At 39.7% G+C, this 15,684-nt stretch overlaps 1 protein-coding gene across 1 annotated transcript in view; it reads left to right on the top strand.

The window, feature by feature from the left end:
* Window positions 1-15,684, top strand: part of SH3GL2 (SH3 domain containing GRB2 like 2, endophilin A1) — a 195,052-nt gene that overhangs the window by 79,162 nt on the left and 100,206 nt on the right. The window lies entirely within an intron of this gene.

Genomic DNA, 15,684 nt, shown 5'->3' with positions numbered 1-15,684 from the left:
CTTTAACTCCCTCAACTGTCAGTGACATTTCAGGGGGAAAATTCATTCAAAACACAGAAGAAGTTTAACATTTTCTTTGCTTGGGAAAAAAAAGTTCATTCTGCTTTCCTTATATTTTAAAGAAACTAATGTTTTTTTTTTGAGTAACTTTTAAATTTTGAAATGATGTCAAACTTACAGAAAATTCATGATTAACATGAAAAACTTTCATACACTTGACCCAGATACACCAAGGTTTAACTATTTGCTCCATTGATTTTATCATTAACTTCCCCTCTCTTGTATATATACAGGGTTGTTGTTTTTTCTGAACTATTTGGGAGTTAGTTGTAAGCTAACCCTTAAATATTTCAATGCATATCTCCTAAAACAATGACATTTTCTTAATTAACCTTAGTACAGTGATAAAAATCAATACCTTTTACTAGTTCACCGTCTGATTTTAATTCAGCCAGTTGTCCCAATGATATTTATAGCATTTTCCTCTATACTAGATCCCGAATCATTTGTATGGATTGTATTTGTTCTGTCTCTTCAGTTTCTTTTCATTTGGAGCCATTTATCAACCTTACTGGTTCTTTTTTGACCTTGATGTTTTTGAAGAATGCAGGAAGTAATTTTATAGCATGTACCTTAACCTAGATTTGTCTGATGTTTCTTCACATTGTATTCAATTGTATTTTTGTTTTGTTTACTTATTCATTTACATCTGTTATGGACTCATGGGTTCTTATTCAGTGGATTATAAACTCTTACTACCAGTATATTTATTTTGATGCTCAGATTGTCTCAAATTTGGCCCGTGGGAGCTCCTTCAAGCAGGCTCCATAGCCTTTTGAAATGTCCCCACCATAATTTGAGTATTTCCTTACTTTCAGGCACAACATGATGTTCCAAACTCATTTTTTATTTTCTTTGCTTTAGCCCTTAAGTCAGCCAACTCACCAAGGGACCCTAATTCCTTTTAGTGGAGAGTGGTATTTAGATCTTGGTGCTAGGTGTGTTCATTGTCACTAGGATGTTATAATATTTAGGCTCTTTTGGAGGTCAAAACTAAAAGAAGAAAAACAATATATATAATATATGTGTATACATATATACATAACACTAGAGGCCTGGTGCATGAAAATCCATGCACTGGAGGGGTGGTCCTTCAGCCCGGCCTGCCCCCTCTCACAGTCTGGGAACCCTCAGGGGTGGGAAGTGACCTGGCAATCAGAGCAAGGCGATGCCCCATCACACCTCTGCTGCTGCCACTGCCGGCAGCGCAAGCCTCAGCTGGCCCTGATTACCTGAGCCTCGGGCGGCCCTGGGCAGCTGCCACCTGAGGTGTACCTGTGCCTCGGGCCAGCCCTGGGCGGTTGGGGGGCTGAGGAGACTGGGGGACTCTGGAGGCAGGCGCGTAGCAAGGCTGGGCCCGCCCCGAGCGCCTGCCGCCCTGGCAGGGCTGAGAGGACTGGGCGCGCCATCTTGTGGCTGTGGGCACTTCCATCTTTGAGGGCATGGCAGTCAATTAGCATATTCCCTCCTTATTGGCTGTGGACGCCACCATCTTTGTGACGGTGTGAGAGTCAATTAGCATATTCCATCTTTGTTAGATAGGATATGTGTACACATGTATGTTTGTCCATTTGTCCACTTAAAAACCATGAATTCATATTCCTGGATACCCAAAATGTCAGTCCAGTACCACTGAGTTCATTCTAGTATTCCTCCGTTCCATATTTGCAACTCACTTCGCCATCTGTGAAAGATTTGGCTTACATTATTCTCATTATATCTACTTACTTGCTTAATCAAAAAAACATGAACAGACGTATTTTTAGGATTTCTAACCTGCACCACTGTGAAAAAGAAACCTAAGCACTAGATTTCAATATTTATTTATGGTTCTTTTTGTCTTAGACTGATGGTATGTAGTCAAAGTACTGAATTCAGAAGTTACTTGGGTTCTTTTTTTCCTTTCTTCAGTGTGATTTTTGTTTAGTTGAAATACAGTTGGTTTATTTTCTGTTGTTTTCTATTTTAGGATCCCTCTATCCACGCTGGTTCATTTTATTTATTTAAATATGTAAAATGTTAATATGGGGGGGGAACCAAGATGGTGGCAAAGGTAAACAACTAAACTGCTGCCTCGCACAACAATTTCAAAACAACAACTAAAAGACAAAACGTCCACCACCCAGAACCATGGGAAAGCTGGCTGAGTGGTAGATTTACAACTAAGGAGAGAAAGGAGCACAAACGCAGAAAAGCTAAGGTTCAGAGGCGCGCGAATCGGGCTGGTGGAAGGCGACTAGGTGCGTGGCTTTTTTTCAAACCGAAGGGAGATAAGCTCCCGATCACTCTGAAATCCGGTTTCTGGGGACACGCGGGGGACCCAGACACCTACGGGGAGAAGCTGGACTCTCGGCCATCAGGTTGGAAAGTGAGAGTGACTTTTTTGCAGAGGTGCGCCCAGCAATCATTGTTTACTGCGCTGGAGCGCGGGACGCGGGAACTTGGAAACACGGAAAGGCAGAGACGGCTGACAGCAGCTATTGCTGTTTGCCACGCCCTAGCCTAGTGACACCCTGAGACTCCGCCCCGCACATTCTACAAACCCACCAGGCTCCACACAGCGGCTTTTGCATATAAATGGTCTGTTCTGTGGAAGCTTAACCAAATAAACTGCAACTCCAGTCAGACTGCTCCAAAACCGCCAAAGCCCAAGCAAAGAGGAGAAAACTGTAGTTTTTGCTGTAGCTCCTGCTGGGTCGCCTCAGACAGTAGCTGAACTGCACCCCATTGGAGATCCAAAAACTAGCGCATCTAGTGGTTGGTGTGAGACGACACTAGATTTCAACCACTCTCATAAGGGACACATTCAGGAGGCAGACTCAGTGAGCACTAAAGCCCCACTGGAACAAGTCCTGCCCCATAAACGTGTCTCCAGCACAGCAACTCTTCCGTTACAGACACAGTGGGTCCTCATAGCCAATTGGCCTGGAGGTCAATTCCTCCCAGTGACACCAACAACAATCAAGACTTAACTACAACAAGGCTGTACACACAGTCCACAAAGGGGTGCACCAAGAGTGTCCACCTCAGGTAACTGGGAGGCTGACCCGTTGAACCAATAGTACACCTAGTAAACAAAGCTACCCTACCAACTCAGGGAAGCAGCGAAAATGAGGAGGCAAGGAAACATATCACAAACAAAAGAAATGGAGGAAAACAAACGAATGGACATAGAGTTCAAAACCACAGTTATAAGGTTTTTCAAGAATTTCATGGAAAAGGCCGATAAATTTAATGAGACCCTCGAGGATATGAAAAAGGACCAACTAGAAATTAAACATACACTGACTGAAATAAAAAATATTATACAGAGACCCAGCAGCAGACTAGAGGAACGCAAGAATCAAGTCAAAGATTTGGAATACAAAGAGGCAAAGGACACTCCTCCAGAGAAGCAAGAAGAGATGAGAATTCAGAAAGTTGAAGATAGTGTAAGAAGCCTCTGGGACAACTTCAAGCGTACCAACATCAGAATTATGGGGATGTCAGAAGAAGAGAGATAGCAAGACGCTGAAAACCTATTTGAAGAAATAATGACTGAAAACTTCCCCCACCTGGTGAAAGAAATAGACTTACAAGTCCAGGAAGCACACAGAACCCCAAACAAAAGGAATCCAAAGAGGACCACACCAAGACACGTCATAATTAAAATAGCAAGGGCAAAAGACAAAGAGAGAATCTTACAAGCAGCAAGAAAAAAACAGTTAGTTACCTACAAGGGAGCACTCATACGATTATCAGCTGATTTCTCAACAGAAACTATGCAGGCCAGACGGGAGTGGCAAGAAATATTCAAAGTGATGAATAGCAAGAACCTACAACCAAGACTACTCTACCCAGCAAAGTTATCATTCAGAATTAAAGGGCAGATAAAGAGCTTCACAGATAAGAAAAAGCTAAAGGAGTTCACCACCACCAAACCAGTATTATATGAAATGCTGAAAGGTATTCTTTAAAAAGAGGAAAAAGAAGAAAAAAGTAAAGATAAAAATTATGAACAACAAATACATATCTATCAACAAGTGAATCTAAAAGTCAAGTGAATTAAAAATCTGAGAAACAGAATAAACTGGTGAACATAATAGAATCAGGGGCATAGAATCGGAGTGGATTGATAATTTTCAGGGGGAAAGGGGTGTCTGTGTGGGGGGTACAGGAAGAGATTGGACAAAAATCATACACCTATGGATAAGGACAGCGGGGGAGGGGGGGAGGTAAGGGCAGAAGGGAGGGTGGGAACCGGGTAGAGGGGAGATATGGGGGGAAAAAAGGAGAAACAATTGTAATCTGAACAATAAAGATTTATTAAATTTAAAAAAATGTTAATATGGTTTCAAAAATTAAAGATGGCCCTGGCTGGTTTGGCTCAGTTGATAGAGCATCTGCTTGTGGAATGAAGGGTCCCAGGTTAGATTCTGATCAAATGCATGTACCTCGGTTGCAGACTCAGTCCCCGGCCGGTGGTTGGGGAGCCTGTGGGAGGCAACCAATTGATGTGTCTCTCTCACATTGATGTTTCTCTCTGTGTGTCTCTCCCCCTCCCTTTGACTATCCTTGGTGAGGATTAACCAAAAAAAATTAAAAGATGTACCCAGGAATGTCATGACTCCAATTCATTTCACCCTGTTCCCATCCTAGTTCCTGGTACCTATAGGTAACTAGTGTTGTTCGTTTTAGTTTCCTTTTTATCCTTTTTAAATTTCTTTTGCAAAAATATGCAGATACATGCATATTTTATTTTCCCATTCTTTCATACACAAAAGGTAAGCTACTGTATACTTTTGAACTTCGTTTTTTCATTTAACTGTACAGCATATTCTGGATGTCATTGCCTATCAGTTCATAGGGATTATTCTCATTCTGCATAGTATCCTTTGTTTGGATACCACATAGTTTATTCAGCCAGTTTTCTAAATGTCAGCATTTAGGTTTGTTTCCAGTATTTTGCAACCAGAAACAATGTTGCAGTGGGTAAACCTGTGCATATATATTTTCATATACTTGGAGGTGAATATTTAGGGTAGATTCCTGGAAATAAGATTGCTGGGTCAGAAGGTAAACACATAAGTAATTTTGTTAGATATTGTCAAATTTCCCTTCATAAGGGCCATACCAGTTTTCATTCCTACCAGCAAGGTGTGAAAGAGCCTTTTTTTCACAGCCTTGACTAACACCCTTGGTAACTTTTCTTTTTCAGTGTTTTTCTAATTTGGATGGGGAGAAACAATTATGCCATTGACATGATTTTGTCTAATTTATCCTGCTTATTGAATAGCATTTTCTCAACTTTAACTCTATTTTTGGTTTAATTTAGCGTGGAAAATAAAGCTACAGAATCAGGTTTTATTTCTCTCTTATCCACTAAAATAATGAACTTCTATAAACATCAGTGGTTCTCTAATTTTAGTGGGCATCAGATCACCTGGAGGGCTTATTAAAACACAAATTGGGCCCTGGCTGGTTTGGCTCAGTGGATAGAGCGTCAGCCTGTGGACTGAAGGGTCCCAGGTTCGATTCTGGTTGGAGGCACATGCCAGGGTTTTGGGCTCGGTCCCTAGTGTGGGGCATGCGGGAGGCAGCCAATCAATGATTCTCTCTCATCATTGATTATCTCTCTTCCTCTCTGAAATCAATAAAAAATTATATTAAAAAAAACAACAACCCACAAATTGATGGGTCTCACCCTGAGAGATTTTGATTCAGGAGGTCTGAGGAGAGAGAGATTATTTGCATTTCTATAATCCTAGGTGCCGCTGATGCTGCTGGTTTGGCAACCACTAGTTATATTAATGGCATGGCTTCTGGAGTATCTCAGGGAAGTTGTCAGATCTTATGATTGACACTATATTTGAGTGACTGTTTGGGACATATGTCATCATGTCTGTACTGATGAATAGACAAGGTATCTAACAGAACTTTCAATCTTAGTACTGGAAGGAGAGAGAATAGTCCATCTTTGTCATTCATTTTATGAATCATTCAATTTATTCATCAGGTTTCTTGGCTTCCAACTACATTTTCTAGGCAATGCAAGGGCTTTTATTTTACACTAGAGGCCCGGTACATGGATTTGTGCACTGGTGGGGTCCCTTGGCCTGGCCTGTGGGGATCAGGCCGAAACCAGCTCTCTAACATCCCCCAAGGGGTCCCGGATTGCGAGAGGGTAGTTCTTGGGTGACACACCCCAGAATCAGGCTCCCTCCTCTCTGGTTCTGGGTGCGTCACCCGAGAACCCCAGCTGCCAAGTCACCGCAGCTGCCAAGTCACTGCAGCTCTTCAGCTCCTGTGGTCATTGCATGTCATAGCTACCGGTTGGGTGGTTGAATGGTCACTTAGGCTTTTATATATATAGATAGTGAGGAATTTTACTTAAGAAAAGTTAAATATATTTTCTAAGATCCAACATTGAAAAACAAAAGCCCATGACTTCAGGGTCTTTTGAATAACCTTGGCAGTTCTGTGCTTCTTTTTGCACATAATTGATTTACTGTGCTCTAGCCGAATGAACTAAAGATGAAATATAATTTTACAAACTTAATAATGGCCATTATAATTGATAATGACATTGTGATTGTCCTGAAATAACAAGGCCTTTGGTTGAAACAGCAGGTCTGTAGAGATTTATCTTGCCTATAACAATTATGTTACTTCATCAAAGATTGTGCTCATACCTTGACTGAAATGAAACTATACTAGTTAATCCCATTGAAGTCAGTGTAGAATTGACCAGGGGTACCTACTCCCTAATGTCAGCACTTAGTATTTCACAAGAGACCAAACAGGAAACTGACCTCTGCAACTTGATGTTTTATTTTGACCTACACCTACTTTGGCATGTGAAATAGTGATTTAAAGTTGTTTATAATGTAGATATTTAATTTGCTTATTTTGTTGTTAAGGTTATACATGCAAATTTCTGGTTTGGCAGTAGTTAAAATTGGGAGCAGAAAAAGGAAAATTTGAGAAATAGTGGTTTCCTGGCAACTGAAGGCACAATATCAGATTCGTGTACCACTTGCTTAATGCTAAGATGCCTAAATTGTAAATAATTGATTGAACAGAAACTGAAACAGCCATGATAGTCAGCTGAATTCTAAGCTCCTTGACCTGAGCTCATTATGGTCAGGTTAGTGAATAGGATGGCTGATTCTCCAAGAAAAGGAGCCCATGCATCTTGAAAATTAATTGGGCTTAAATGAGCATTTAGTTGTAGATTTTGATTTAGTGAATGTGCAAATCCTGAGCTACAGCCCATTGGGAGATGAATGAGCTGCAACAGAGCCTTGGACTTGCTCTCTTTAGCTTCCCTAATTCAGAGGACCTATGGAGGGATTGTTTTTATTGTTTTGTTTTGTTTTTAAATAAAAGATCCAAAGAGCAATAAGCCTTACATTCATCAAATCCTATAATGACTTTCACTTCTAATTCTCCCTGTGAGATCTCTCCTGTCATTCTAGAAGCTTGCCTTGGTTGATTTCATCCTAGTTTTAAATCTTATACAGAAGACTTTTAATTGTATGCCTCTAGCTTTATTCTCTTTCTTGAGAATTCAGACTTGCGTATTCTGATGCATACAGGACATATTAACTGTCCATTTGTAAGTGAAATCTTAATGCTTAAAACAATTTTTTTGTTGTTGGAAAGTCATGGACTCATAATTAGGATGATATTCAACTGGATATTTCTTTGTGGTCTTGTGTGGGGCCCTCATGTATGGAGCTGGGTGGTCTAGAATGTCCCAACTCACATGTTTGGCAGTTTGTTGTTGACTATTATCTCTATCTCTCTCTCTCTTTCTCCAGGGAACTGGCTCAGACTTCTTTCCATGGCCATCCCAGGGTTGTAAGAAAGTGAGGGCAGACACTGAGGCCCAGAGGTCACATGATGGCAATTCTGTTACTTTTTTAGGTCAAAGCAAGTCAGCAGGCCAGCGCAGATTCAAGGAGTAGGGAAATAGTGTCCACTCTTGATGGGGGGAGCAGTCATATTGGGGAGATCACTTCGTAAGTTGTATAAATGTGCAACCACTATGCTTGAATGGCAACTGTAATAGAAAATACATACACACACACACACACACACACATACAAACATACACATTTAATAAAAGAAAGGAATGTGCATACTGGGATGGGAGGAATTTGTGACTTTTCTTAACCATCAGCCTAGTATGTCTCATTAAAATTGATTGACTTCTACTTTTTGAGTTCTTTTTGCACATTGTTTGTATTATTTTTGTGGTAGTCATCTTACATCCTTTATTTTGTAATGCTGGGGTTATCTGCATCTAGAAGGGTTCAGGAATCTGGAGAAGGGGCTGCGAGTAAATTAATAAAGAGACTAGACATGAAATATAAATTTGGGAGGCATTTTTGGGGGAGTCAGGGAAGGCTTAGCTTTAGTAACTAAGTTCTCCGAGGCTCTGGACCCCTAGCTTTTTATTAACACATTTTGATCTATAGCAAAGCAGATATACATATCAAAGGTAAGGTTTGGTTATCAGGTTGGGGGAACTGCCCTCAGCTGTCTGGCAGAGGCAATAATATATGCAGACCTTCAGGTGTAGGGAAATGCTTTCAGCTATTCCAGGAGCAGGTAATATGATTCAGCCCTGCTGAAGCCCCAAAGTTCATCAACCTTTTGATGAACTTCTTGCATTTATGACCTATTGGAATTAGCCTCCAGCGATTTCGTATGTCTGACTTCTTTAATAGGTCATCTTTTTCCTGCATTTAGGAAGAGCTTAATAAACAATTGTTTTCCCCATAGTGCATAGCAGATTTTTTAATTTGGCAGGTTTTCAGGAAATACTTAGGTGATTTATCCTCTTTTGATTAAGAAATATTTCAAGTGTACAGAAAAATAAGATAATATAATAAATCAGTATCAACCACTCTGAGCATCGTTTCTGAGATAGAAACAGTGCTGTGAACTGATAGCTAAAATAGCAATGCCTGTTCAGTTACACTGTGAGTTATAATAAACTGTCCTTGGCTGCCTTGAGCTTTCAACAACTATTTAGGACCTTATTTCAAAGGGAGAATAAATTCTAAATTTCAAACATTCTGCCTTGAAAATTCAGTTAATTCATAATTTGAGGACCACTTTTGAAGCATGTGGCTATTGCAAGCATCTGAGTAACGTTGAAGCAAAACTCCAGGTTTGGCTGCTTGCTGCAACGAAAGCCAAACTCATGAGAAAGGTTCTGGTGAGAAGAAAACTGCTTTATTCAAGTGCCAGACTTCGTGAAAATGGTAGGGACACCTGTCCTCAAAAACCTATCTTAACATCTCACTGCAGGCAGAGGTTTTTATAAGGAGGAAGAGGGAAAGCGGAACAAAGAAATCAGAGGAGGGGCTGTGGACATGCAGGCAGTGTCCTTGATGGTCCTGATAGGGATTTTCATGGCCAGTGTCCTTGAGTTGGCCATCTGGGTTCCTGTGTCGGGCAAGTCAGCATTAACCCAGGCCTTGAACATCAGGCTGCTCCTTAGGTTCACACAGGAACGGAAACTGCTGTTTCTAGTAAAGTATACTTGGAAAATAAACTTTTAGCATGTAAGCTCTAGTTTTGAGAGAGCAATATCAGTTTAGAGTAACAAGCTAGGTTTAATATCCATCAAGATTAATATGGGTTGCTCTGTTAGTTCATTCTTATTTTAGTTCTATTCTATAGTCAGTTAGACTAATATAAATAGTATAGGGCTGTGGTCGGCAAACTGCGGCTCGCGAGCCACATGCAGCTCTTTGGCCCCTTGAGTGTGACTTCCACAAAATACCACGGCCTGGGCGAGTCTATTTTGAAGAAGTGGCATTAGAAGAAGTTTAAGTTTAAAAAATTTGGCTCTCAAAAGAAATTTCAATCGTTGTACTGTTGATATTTGGCTCTGTTGACTAATGAGTTTGCCGACCACTGGTATAGGGTATTCATTCCCATTTACAATGTCAGTAACTCTTTGGGAAAAAGAAAGCTAATTACAGAGTTCTTTAATGGACAGAGATTGTGTGTGTGTGTGTGTGTGTGTGTGTCTTCCTAGAACTTCAAAATTATTTGCTATATGAGAGGGAAGTGTAGGTAAAGATGCTTTAAGGGTGTAGACATGCTCTGTCAAGTACTATTATTTGTTGTCAATAACATCCCACTAAAAATCCTAAGGCTTTTACTTACCTATTAGATTTGCTTCATGGAAGACCAGTAAAGCCGAGTAGAAATTCTAAAGCTTTTACTTGCATATTGGATTTACTTCATAGGATGGCTTTTTCCGGAGTGCTTAGAAGCTGTGTGTATAACAAAGGCAGTTAGAGAAAGTGGGAAGGGATGAGAATACCTCTGGTTTAGAGGCTGTGCACACTGTTCAGTTCATTTTTCCCTGAGTTATAATGCATAAATCCCTGCTGTTAATTTTATTCCCTGATTTAGTGCTGCTATCTCGCTCTTTTTTCTCACCCATAACTTCCACTATAAAAGTACTTATGCATCTATAAAGGGGGGATTAATTTTGCCAAAAACTTGAAAAGTATTTCACAGACATCATTGCATTTTCTTCCCTAATGCATAATTACCCATCTCTAAAAGTGGTATTTACCTACGCAGTCTCAATATAGTTTTCACCACTCAGTTTGTCGTCTTAAAATGAGAACAATGAGCCCTGAACAGGTGGCTCAGTTGGTTGGAGCATGATCCCATACACCAAAGGCTTTCAGGTTCGATTCCCAGTCAGGGCACATACCTAGGTTGCAGGTTTGATCCCCAGTTGGGACATATACAGGAAGCAACCAATCAATATTTCTCACATCTCTCTCTCTCTCTCTCTCTCTCTCTCTCTCTCTCTCTCTCAATCAATCAATCAATCAAAACATATCCTCAGGCCAAGGATTTTTAAAAAATGAGATTGAGTGAGTTGTGACTAAGAAGGTCTGACACATAACAGATGCTTCTCCAACTTGCTTTCCATCTTTCTCTAATCTCCTTTTTGTCCTTTGCCCCCCAATTCTTTTTGTCTTTCCAGTATTCCGGCCTCCTCCTTTTCTATCTGGGTTCTCTCACTGACATTTCTACCCTGTGTGTAAAATATCTTAACTCCTCTGTCTGGGTTCCTTCCCAAGAGACCAATGGAAGCCCTGCAGCACCAGGGCTGCTCAGAGGGATCACAGGCCAGTCCCCAGGAGGAAACATTCAGCGAGGTCCTCCTTCCTCCTTCCTGACCCGCTGCCTTCAGTCATTCTTGTGGGCTAGGGGATTTCTGCAGGGTGAGCACGGTCCGTCTTTTGTCCTTAAAGAACCGATGTTTATATTCTGACTTGTTCTCTGTGAAAATTTTAAGCAGCCTTTTTTTCTGAAAACACAGCATTTGTGCAAACACTGGGATCTGTTCATTGTTTTTTTTTCCTTTTTGTTCATCCCCATTGGGATTATTCACTGAATCATCTCATGTTGGGCTTATCTTTGACCTTTATACACACTACATGAGTTGGATAATTTTCCAGTGATGCAGAGCTCTGAAATTGCGAAGATGATATTTCAATATTGATTGTTTTTCTGGTGAATGCTTTGAAATGGTGTCAATTAGAAGCTTTTAGCAGTTTATAACATTCCACCAAGCCCTTCTTTTGAAGGCTACAATGGTTCTCTTAATGTGTTAAATATGTTGTTATTTCACAGAATTTATCCCCAATCTTGTAGCCACCCGTGCTTCTGTGAGCTTCTGAAGGATCTAAAAGTGACTTTACCAAATTGGGGAGTGGGGGCGGGGACGGGGGAAGGTGAATAGGAAGAAGCCTTTGATGGAAAGGACCACAAATAACTTTTAGGAAATGTTGTATTATTTCTCAAGCATACAACTAAAGAGGAAGGGATAACTAGTAAAAATGGCTTAGTGTAATCAGTACGGGATTGAAAGCCTGTAGTATGGAAAAGGTGAATGGCAGACACCTTGTAATAGTAGCAGCTAATGCTTGTCGTTTGTTATTTTGTTTTCCTTTGTTCCCATTGGGTTGTCCTCCCAACTTACCTGAAAAAATACAAGCACATTTCTTTTTTAAAAAAATATATTTTTACTTATTTCAGAGAGAAAGGGAGAGGGATAGAGAGATAGAAACATCAATGATGAGAGACAATCATTGGTCAGCTGCCTCTTGCATGCCCCGTACTGGGGATCAAGCCAGCAACCCAGGCATGTGCCCTGACTGGGAATTGAACTATGACCTCCTGGTTCATAGGTCGTCACTCAACCACTGATACATACTGCCTGGGCACTACAAGCACATTTATAAAACTGCTTAAGGCTTCCCTGTGACATATGCATGTGTCAGTAGGAAGTCATCTAACTCTGACTTAAGGAAACATGGTGTCTCCTTTGAAAAATCTATTTGGTTTGGATAAATTCTAAGAGATAGCATTTTAACTTGAATCTATAACTCTATGGTATTTAAAAGATAGGAACAGAGATTGCATTGACCAGTTCAGTATGGTTTCTCTCTCTCTAAAATCAATAAAAAGATACTTTTAGAAAAGCCATATGACACCTTTAATGTGCAGAGAATAACCATAGCAACAATAAAATCCAAACCCAGTCTCAGTGCCTGGCTAGACTGAATCAACTCCCCACACTTAAGTGTAGCAAAGGGAAGGACATGTTCATTTCTAGGCATAAATTTACCTCTGTCTGTACTCTTCTACACAAGATGTCTAGCTTTCAACCAGAAATTACCAAGAAACACAAAGAATCCTGGGGAAAAAAACCATACAAGAAATAAGTCAGTCAAATAGTAGAAGGGTCACATATGACCTAGATATTTGAACTGTTAGGGGATTTGAAATACCCACCATCAATATATTAAAGATTCTAGTAGAAAAAGAAGACAATAAGCATGAATAGATGAGGAACTTGAATAGAGGTATAAATTATAAAAAAGAATAAGATGAAAACACTCAATGGTAAATAGTAACAGAGATAAAAATGCATTGGATGGCACATTGTTAGAATTGATAGAGCCAAAGAAATAGTGCACCTGAAGATAGGTCAAAGGAAACATAAGATAAAAAGGTTAGGTAAAACAAAAAACTTAGAGCCTCCAAGAGCTTTGGAACATTATCAAAGATTCCAACATATGTGTAATTACAGTATGAAAAGAGAGTGAACAAGACAGAAAAAATATTTGAAAATACAATGGCAAAGAATTTTCTAAAATTAATGATCGATACCAAATAACAGATCTAAGAAGCTCAATAAATAGCAAGCAGGATGAATACAATACACACAGACACCAAAAACATTGTATTTAAACTGCCCAAACCAAAGAGAAAATCTCCAGGGCAACCAGAGAAACAAAGGCATATTATACAGAGGAACAAAAGTAAGAATCAAAGCAGAGTGTGATCAAAATTATGTGAGACAGAAGTGCTAAAAGAATGAACTGCCAATGCATAATTTAATATCTAGCAAAAATGTCTTTCAAGTTGGAAGAAAAGGAAAGAAAGAAAATTGATCAATGATCTTATTACTCCTCATTTCACTGCCAACTTTTAAATGTCTATGGAGATGAAGATAAGGATCTGGTATCAGCCAAACTGACGTGAACTAACAACTGTGGTGATTCAACTGTGTCTCCATTCCTGAGTTTGCCTATGACTTTTGAGTTGTGCTTGATCCTAGTATATGGTTGAAGTTTTGATGGCTTATAAGGGTAATGTACTTTGTATCTGTATTAGTTAGAGTTCTCTACAGAAAAAAACAGAAATATATTACAATGTGTGTATATGACCCAGAAACCATTACCGTGCTGTATATTTCTTATATTTACATATTTTAAACTAGAGAGAAATAATTACATGAATCTTAAGAATGTATGAAGAAGGGCTTTTAAAGGTTGCTTATTATCTGGGCCTATAATTTATAAAGTAATGTTCATATTAGAGAGTATGGCAATTAAATGGGAATACAGTAAGATTCCTGCCTAAAGCCAATTCTGTTATGTAGCAAAACTCATTTAAGAGATGGCTGATGATATCTTTCTATAACTCTATGGTGTTTAAAAGATAGGAACAGAGATTCCATTGACCAGTTCAGTGTGGTGTATGAGAATTAGCTTTCTACTACTTGTACTCACCAAAATTCATCTGTTCTAGTCTCAATCTACTTGGAAAATTCAGATACCTCTGAACTCCCCTGGAATTTGTTGTGGTAATGAGATGTCCATTTGCCTAATGTAAAGTGGCACTAAGATTATTCAGTTCTGCCCATTGGGCTCAATTGTATGAGGATACTCGGCAGCACAACATGGCAGCATTTTTACAACCAGTAGAATTGTCTTAGGGAGTTGTTTTTCTCTAGTATGTGGTATTGGATATAGCTTGTTTGGTCAGCAGTTGAAAAACTGAAGTTTGGGGTAGAAATTGGGTGAAAGGAGAATGTTGGATATAACAGAAGAAGCATATTCCTCAACAGGTGAGAGATAAGTTATTTATAAGCAGAAGAAAAAGGAAAATAAGATCCAGTGTTAAAATATAGCAAGATTGTGAGTACTTGTAGTACCAAGATGTGATTTCTAATACCATTCTTCAGTAAGAGGAACCAGGGTGCCTTGGAGAAATGGCTGATTCTAGGACTGGGGCAGGGCACATATAAGACGAGCCTGGAGAATTTGTGGTGTTATAAAGTTTAGGAGGTATTTTGATCCCTTCACCCCAATGAACAAACACACATATTGATAGGAATATGCCAGAGAGACTCAGGAGTCAACGCAAAAGCTCCCAATTGCCAAAGATGGAATCATTTGAGAAAAAAATAGTATTGGATCATAACCTGGATTAAATAAGTATTCATGAATCCATACTGCTATAAGTAAATGATTGAATAAATGGGGGAGCTGAGACAAATAGCTCATGCAGAAGATTTTCAAATAATTTATTTCTTCTGCTGTAAAGGAGAGAGAGAATAAATACACTCCTCAAGTGTAGCTGCTCAGAGACTTTCTTCTAAAGATTACAGTGTGAAAGGAGATGTGGGCAAAAGGGTAACTTTACAGCGGAAAAACCTGACAAACACTGTCTGATCCAGGTGATCAAGGTCCACATCAACAGTAATGAGTCATAATGATAGTATGTATCCTTGATATGATATGAGGACAATGACACTTCTGTAGAAGTTCTCAGTCAAAGCATGAGAAAACATTAGACAAATTTCAGTAGAGGGCCATCCTACAGCATAAGTCCTCAGAACTGTCAAGGTCATCAAAACCAAAGAAAAGTCTGAGAAACTGCCACAGCCAAGAGGCGCCTGGGGAGACATGGAAACCAAAGAGGTGATGTGGTATCCTGGATGGGTTGCAGAGCAGAGGAAAAGCCACTAGGGTAAAAACAAAGGACATCTGAATAAACTCCGTACTTTAGGTTAATAACGATGTACAAATACTGGTTCATTAATTGTAACCAATGTACCGCACTAGAGTAAGGTGTTAATAACAGGAGGAACAAATATTGTAAAGCCCAGTGCTCACTGCTCTCCTTTAGAAGAGCCTTACCAAGACCTATAAGGCCCCCTATGACCTGTCCCTTCTCTCTCCAGTTCTGGGTCTATTACTATTTCTCTCCTTACACTGTTTCAGCTACAATGAGCTTGTTGCT

The sequence above is a fragment of the Eptesicus fuscus genome, chromosome 15 (assembly GCF_027574615.1).
Source record: "Eptesicus fuscus isolate TK198812 chromosome 15, DD_ASM_mEF_20220401, whole genome shotgun sequence".
Classification (NCBI taxonomy): domain Eukaryota; kingdom Metazoa; phylum Chordata; class Mammalia; order Chiroptera; family Vespertilionidae; genus Eptesicus; species Eptesicus fuscus.
Note: the sequence above shows the minus strand (reverse complement) of the source record. Positions and strands in the feature narration are given on the sequence as shown.